Source organism: Mesoplodon mirus (genome assembly GCF_964341445.2).
Source record: "Mesoplodon mirus genome assembly, chromosome: 15".
Lineage (NCBI taxonomy): Eukaryota > Metazoa > Chordata > Mammalia > Artiodactyla > Ziphiidae > Mesoplodon > Mesoplodon mirus.
Genome location: NC_138991.1, coordinates 59,662,479 through 59,669,982, shown reverse-complemented (window position 1 = coordinate 59,669,982; position 7,504 = coordinate 59,662,479).

The window sequence follows — 7,504 nt, the reverse complement described above, 5'->3', positions numbered from 1 at the left end:
TACTTAAAAGCCATGCACAGCCCTCAAGAGTTTATTTTGGACTTTTAAAATGTGACTTGAAGCTTTATCTAGACTGTATATTTTTCATATCTTTCCTAGCTAATCATTCACCTTAATTATGACTAATTATTAAAAATGATATATTACTTTAATTAAACAAAAGTGCTCTTCTTGTTAGCCCTTATTAAATGCTGAGAACATTACAAAGATAATGCAGCCCAGGAAATGACATAACTCACAGAATGGATTCCATTTTCTTGCTGCAAGCTGCTGGAGATACACATTTCAGGAGACTGAATAATGCTCAAAATGGCAAGAAAAGTGTTTTTCTTAGTTAAAAGGAATTAAAATCTGTGTCCACCCCGGATTCATTTTCTAACAGAGGATCGCCACATAATTAATACATTAATACACATCCTGCCGTTTGTACTTATGTTCCAAAGCCAGCATACATTAAATAGAAATTTAACCCAAGTGCTTCCTGGAGAAGCCAAGAGGAATGATGCCTAAGTACCACTTCAGAGTAAATTGCTCCCCACTTAGAGAATGTAATGCAATTAAATCGAGGAGCTGTAAGCTGCCTAAATCGAGTAAGTTTAGTTTAGATATTTGTCTTTAGACATCTCTCTGTAAAAGGTTCCACACTGAAGAGAAAAGAATGGACATCTAGCCAAAGAGCTGTTCATTAGAGTTGACATAGGGTAAGCAAGACCAGAAAATGCCTAAGGAATACAGAATTTTCTTTGGCATCTAAAGAAAAAAAAATGCAGCATTCAAGATGATCTTAGGATAACCATTGTTAGGGAAGGTTCCTGCTGATTCTCTGATTCTAGCAGGAGTTCTTGGTCCAGTTTCTTGTTCGATGCTTAGTTCTAGAACTGAAAATTGTTACAAAACAACATACAACAACACTGGCATGCATTTATAAGATAGTGTCACTTCTCTGCTTATGACAGAATCAGATACCTCAGGGGCGAAAAACAAAGGCTGATGGCAAATATGTACGCGACATCATTTGAAGTGTTGGGAGTCATAGACCCTTGACATTGAAATCATCGCTAGAATGATCTGAGTTTTATGCTAGCCAGGCCAAGGCGCGGACTGAAGTAATGCACGTATCGTTCATTTCTGGAGTCTCCAGCGAGCATCAGTAAATGCTTTCCCTGACACATTGGCCTCATTCCTCCGCAGTCTCCATGCTGAAAACCATTTTGTATTTGAGGGCTTGAGGATATGACACCTTCAGGATAAAGAAATTTAAGAGTGACACTTAATATCAGTATTAATCTGGAATGACACTGAGTTTCCATTATATACATTAAACTCTTACTCAAGCAATACTCAGATCCAAACAAGAATTTTAAAAGTATGTTATAATCCCTCAAGTAAGGGAAACATCAGTATACATAATGAAATACATACATATATATATATATATATAAAGTAGGAGAAAGGAAGCAGTCATTTGGGTTTTCCTGATACAAACTTCAGTATCCAAAACAAGGGGAAAATATGGCTCAGGTTCATCACACACCTGTATATTTGGACCATTGCAAACACACGGCTGTTCTGTTATTTTGGTTCCCGAATTTAGACTTGGAGCTGAAAATGAAGAGTTGCGTGTTGCAGTAGGTTTGGGCGTCAGACATAACTGAATTTGAAAGCCATCTCCACCATTCTCTGGCTGTGAAACCCTGGGCTATGTCATTTATCTATCTTCTTATTTCTCTTGTGGGAAAATAAATGAGATGGAGGAGAGAGGGGGTCATGGGGTGAACAGCTTTGCAGGTCATGCCAAGTTTGGAATTGGTGGAGAGAAAATAAGATGATCCTGTACTCACCACCTAGACTTAGACGTGAAGCAAGCAGAGACTGGAAAAGTCAGAATGATATTCTCATTCACTCAACAAACATTTACTGGATGCCCACTCTGCTCAGCCACTGGGGATGTGGTGCTAAACAGGACAAATAAAATGCTGTTCTTATAGAGTTTACCTTCTAGTTGAGAGGATAAATAAATAAGAAACTGGTTAATGATAGGTGCTAATCAGGTCATTAAAACAGAGATTGATGGGTGTTCAAGGAAGGTTCTTATGAAGACATGAAATTTAAGCTGAGCTGTTAATGGCAAGTCATGCCAAGACAGGGAGGAAGACCATTCCAGACAGATGCCCTCAGAGAGGAGGAACTTGCAATGTATGAGGGATGAAAAGACCCCCAGAAAATGGGAGAGCGGCACAGTGAGCTCTGAGAAAGGGGCAAAGGTCAGATCACACAGGACTTTGTAAACCAGGGTTAGGGATTTGTGTCTTACTTAAATGGCAGTATAGAGATTTGCATTCATAAAGATGACTGCTGTGTGGAACACTGACCATTGGGGCCCAGGAGAGGAAGCTAGGACAACTGCTAGAAAGTGACCTAGGATTGCAGGCTAAGGGGGAAGGTGACTTGGACTACAGTGGTCATGGAGTGGAGCTTTGGAAACTGACTTGAGGTGGGAGGAAATGAATACAGACGACTCTCGGTGCTGAGGTAGGGGCCTGGAGCTGGTGGTGTCATGAACAGAGAAATCACACTTTGGAGGCAGTGGGCAGAGCTGGAATCACCGCTCAGAAGTTCTAGGAGAAATTTCAAAGGCCGTGATTATCAACTGAGGTGAAAGATCAGGTTGTATAGTGGTCATCTCAGGCATTGGAACTTGATGGACTTTATTCTAGAGAGGAACACAACGGTAGAAGAGACCTCAGTAAGTGGGTTGGTTGTGCTGGGTATTTGGTAAGTGTCAGACGTTGAGTTTTAGGTTCTTGCCTCTCTCCCAACAAGGCATTATGAGGTTTCTTGGTACTCGGTGGAATTGCACACGTGAACGGGGCATCTCTCCATCAAATCCACCAATGGCCTTGCTAAAAGAGACTTTAGGGATCATGTCTGTTATTATTCAGAGGAGGAAACCAAAGGTCAGAGAGGACATCTGACTTGTCCAAGATCACAGAGCAAGTTAGGACAGGGGCAGGATTTGGATCTGTCGAGCCCAGGACAGGGTCCTCTCGCTGACTGCCTTTGTGTAAGGAGGACAGGGGCTGGCTCTCTGTGGTTCAGAGGAAGCCAGACTCCATCTCTCCTTGGTCCCGTAAAGCAGAGTCTCTCCAAGTACAGATTCTGAATCACCCTTAACAAATAGGCCCCGGGTAATCCCTCTGCCACCCCAGATCAGCCAACTCAGAATCATTAGCCTCTGGAGCTGGGGAATTTTCATGTTATCAGACTCTTAGGTGATTCTGACACTCCTTCAGGGTTTTTTTTTTAATTAATTACTTATTTATTTTTGGCTGTGTTGGGTCTTTGTTGCCGCACGCGGTGTTTCTCTAGTTGCGGCAAGCGGGGACTACTCTTCATTGCTATGCACAGGCTTCTCATTGTGGTGGCTTCTCTTGTTGTGGAGCATGGGCTCTAGGCATGCAGGCTTCAGTAATTATGGCACGCAGGCTCAGTAGTTGTGGTTCGCGGGTTCTAGGGTGCTGGCTCAGTCGTTGTGGCACGTGGGCTTTGCTGCTCCGTGGCATGTGGGATCTTCCTGGACCAGGGCTCGATCCCATGTCCCCTGCATTGGCACGTGGATTCTTAACCACTGGGCCACCAGGGAAGTCCCACTTCTTCAAATTTTAAACTGACTTACCCATGTTCTGCAGTGTCCCGTAACTACCTAGGATCATACTTGATATAATCCTTGCTCAAAATACATTTGCTTAGTTTATTCATCATTAATTAACTGATTCATCACTGAGTAACTAATCCAGTCATTAAAAATAAGTCCATCATCCATGACTTCTACAAACCCCACCACATCAGACTCAGCAACTCCCCCCATCCTACCAGGCACACCAGCACACACTCCAGGTATCCTTGAGCACCTCTGACCGGGGAATTGGGGGATATTAACAGAGAGTGTATATTATTACGTGCACATTGCCTCCATCTTTTTGTTGCCTTGGATTTGCTCTGAGTTCTATAAAATCATTGACTAAGGATGAACTGTGTCTCGTGATGTTATGTTTCCACACTGTGGTGCCCACACATGGGTCTTAATAAGGTACCTCCCTCAAGGACAGGTGAATGACTCTAAATTTGAAGGCAATGCAACCAAGGTGATTTTGACTTCTCACATCACTATCCCAACTTTCAATGGCTGATGGTGAAGACTGAAAAGATCATATGGAGAATAGAGGGTAGAGCAGAGAGAAAGTAGAGAGTAGAAGAAGGAAGGAGAAACAGGCAGGTTTTTTAATGCTTGTCATACACCAGACGTTGTGCAAAGCACCCAGCATTCATTCTCTTGCTAAATTAGTATAATAATCGTATGAGATATGTTTCATTATTATCCCCCATTTTATAGGCAAGAAAACCGAGGCCTGATAAAGAGAAGAGCTGGAATCTCCAATTCCAGAGTTGAGGTCTTTAGTCACTCTGCCAGAATGGCATGATATTCACTCAGATATTCATGTCTTCTGAACGCATAGATCTACAACAGCTGTCAGAGTGTATCTTCCCCGATCTTGTTTCCTATCAAAACTGTACATTTCCTGGCAAGAAGAGAGTCGGCATTGGTTGATCCAAAACTGTGAAATAAACGTACACCTTGAGAGAGACTCCAGGAATGTATGGTCAGACACCATGGAAACAGTTTTGTGTTTGGAAAGAAGCTGATACTGCGGAGTCTTCAACACAGGGTACCATTAGGAACGGTATCCGTGGCAGCTGCAGGCAGCTGTGTTACACACTATGCATCAGCTCCAGGCTCTACACAACTTCACGGATAGCAGACCTCTTCATTTTTTGAATGCTCAAGAGAGCAGAGGGCATATTGGGCTTTCCTATCAGTGTAGGAGGTCTCCAGAATCCCTTGATTATTTTTTATTGAAGTGTAGTTGTTTTATAGTGTTAATTCCTGCTGTACAGCAAAGTGATTCAGTTTTATATATATATATATATATATATATATATATATATATAAATGCATATATATATGCATTCTTTTCTTAATATTCTTTTCCATTATGGTTTATCATAGGATATTGAGTATAGTTCCCCATGCTACACAGTAGGACCTTGTTGTTTATCCATCCTATATATAATAGCTTACCTCTGCTGACCCCAGCCTCCCACTCCATCCCTCCCCCAACCCTTCCCCCTTGGCAACCACAAGTCTGTTCTCTATATCCGTGAGTCTGTTTCTGTTTCGTAGATAGGTTCATTTGTGTCACATTTTAGATTCCACATATAAGTAATACCCTATGGTATTTGTCTTTCTCTGTCTTTCTTCACCTAGTATGATAATCTCTAGTCACATCCATGTTGCTGCAAATGGCATTATTTCATTCTTTTTATGGCTGAGTAGTATTCCATTGTGTATATGTACCACATCTTCTTTATCCACTCATCCATCAATGGACTTTATTGTTTTAATGTGTTAATTTCATGAGCTTTATTTCTGTTTTCTCTTAGACTTCTTATTTTGTGCCATTGTTGCAATGGTGAAAGCCTCTCAAAGCTTAAGAGTGTTCTGTTCTTTAGCTGTCATGGGGGAAAAAAAGCAAAGCAAACAAATGACCCAAAGCATAATATCCTCATTTTGTTCCAATAAATCATTTTCATTGCCTTTTATCAAGATCAAGTTACATAGTCAACATTTACCTTATGAGGAGGTTGATATTTTCAAGACTTAAAATGGCAGGCATCTGATCCCAGAATGTATGGAGCAGAGAAGAGATTGACCCTGTCATTGTTGCTGACCTGGAAAGAGTCTATGGAACACACAGATTAGGTGTGATTCTGCACTAGGTATTCAGGATATATCATAGGTGGAATCATTTTCCCATGTAGATTTTGCCTCTTTCTGGGGGACTTCAGACACTGCAGATTTTGAATGCAAAGGGAAATGAAATGGCATATGTGAAAACAATTGAAACGGATGTTTTATCGACTTCCTTATTGCTGGGGGGTGTGATTCAGAAACTGTAGAGTGAGGTATGTGAAACATGACCTTTGGAATGTGACAACTTTGGGGTTCAAATTCTAACTCTTCATCATCAATTTGTACCACGCCCCTGAGCTTAAGTCCCCTCAACTATAAAAGAAAGCTAGTAATAGTCCTCACCCCATGTGGTTCTAGGGAGGGTCAAATAGAGCTTCCTTCAGTGCCTGATATGGAATAGGTACTTCTAAAAGATTGCTTTTATGTCAGGATGTAAGTTCTTTGGAAAACCTGAATGAATTGGAGGAGGGGAGATATCTAATGTGCACAGCACAGAACCATTCCTTGAAAAATTAAAATTCAGTCTATTTGGGGCTTCCCTGGTGGCGCAGTGGTTGGAAGTCCGCCTGCCGGTCCGGGAGGATCCCACATGCCACGGAGCGGCTGGGCCCGTGAGCCATGGCCGCTGAGCCTGCGCGTCTAGAGCCTGTGCTCTGCAACGGGAGAGGCCACAACAGTGAGAGGCCCGCGTACCACAAAAAAAAAAAAAAAAAAAAAAATTCAGTTTATTTAATGAAATGTTAATTGGGGTGTACCCATGCCTGCCTAAAGGTTGACTCCTGATCTTCATTCTGGACTTCAGGTCCTAAGACAACATTGTTTAATCTTGTGGATGACTCCAGAAGATCCTTAGGTGATGACTTATATTAGCCAAATCAGGAGTGGGGCAAAACATTGCCTAAAATAGTTAATGGGTAGAGTTGTCATCCAAATATGTTCAGAGTCTAGAGAGAAATTCAGAGGATGATCTGGCCAGAGCTTCCAATATGCAGAAGACCAGATTGGCTGAGGCCACGGTATTATGATTCAGCAACAACGATGACACCCATAGTAATAGTGGTGGTTACCACTTGAGTATATGGAATGTTCCTAGTACTGGACTAAATACCTTTATATGCATATAATCTTTGTGCCACCCTGTTAGATACATGATATCACCACGATTCTTCAAATAAGAAAATTGGGACTCGGGAAATTTAAGCCACTTCCCCGTAATTATGAAAATGATAAATTTCCAGAACCAGGACTTGACCCAATCAATGTGACACCCAAACTCATGTTCTTCACTATGAGATGTTGGGACTTGGAGTCAAAACACTGGAATTCAAATTTTGACTTGCTGGAGCCTCATTCCCATCCCCTAACCTCTCAGAGCTTTGCTTCTCTTATCTGCAAAAGGGCATAATAAAACCTTGCTCACAAAATTATAAAGATGGAATAAGAGAAAGCACCTAAACTATCTTTGTACCTCACAAAGATTATGCAAGTGTAAGGTGCCCTGTTTTGCATCTTTCCTGGACAATAGATCGCTTTGGGATTGTGTTTGGGATTGTGAATTTACAAGTTTGGCAACTTTTAATGAAAAAAATCAATATGCTGTCTCTTTAAAGAGGAATTAGTGGTTAAAGGAACTGACAATCCATTTAGAGATTTGTGTACCTCAATAGCATGCAATGAGCCCATTTTCTTTCC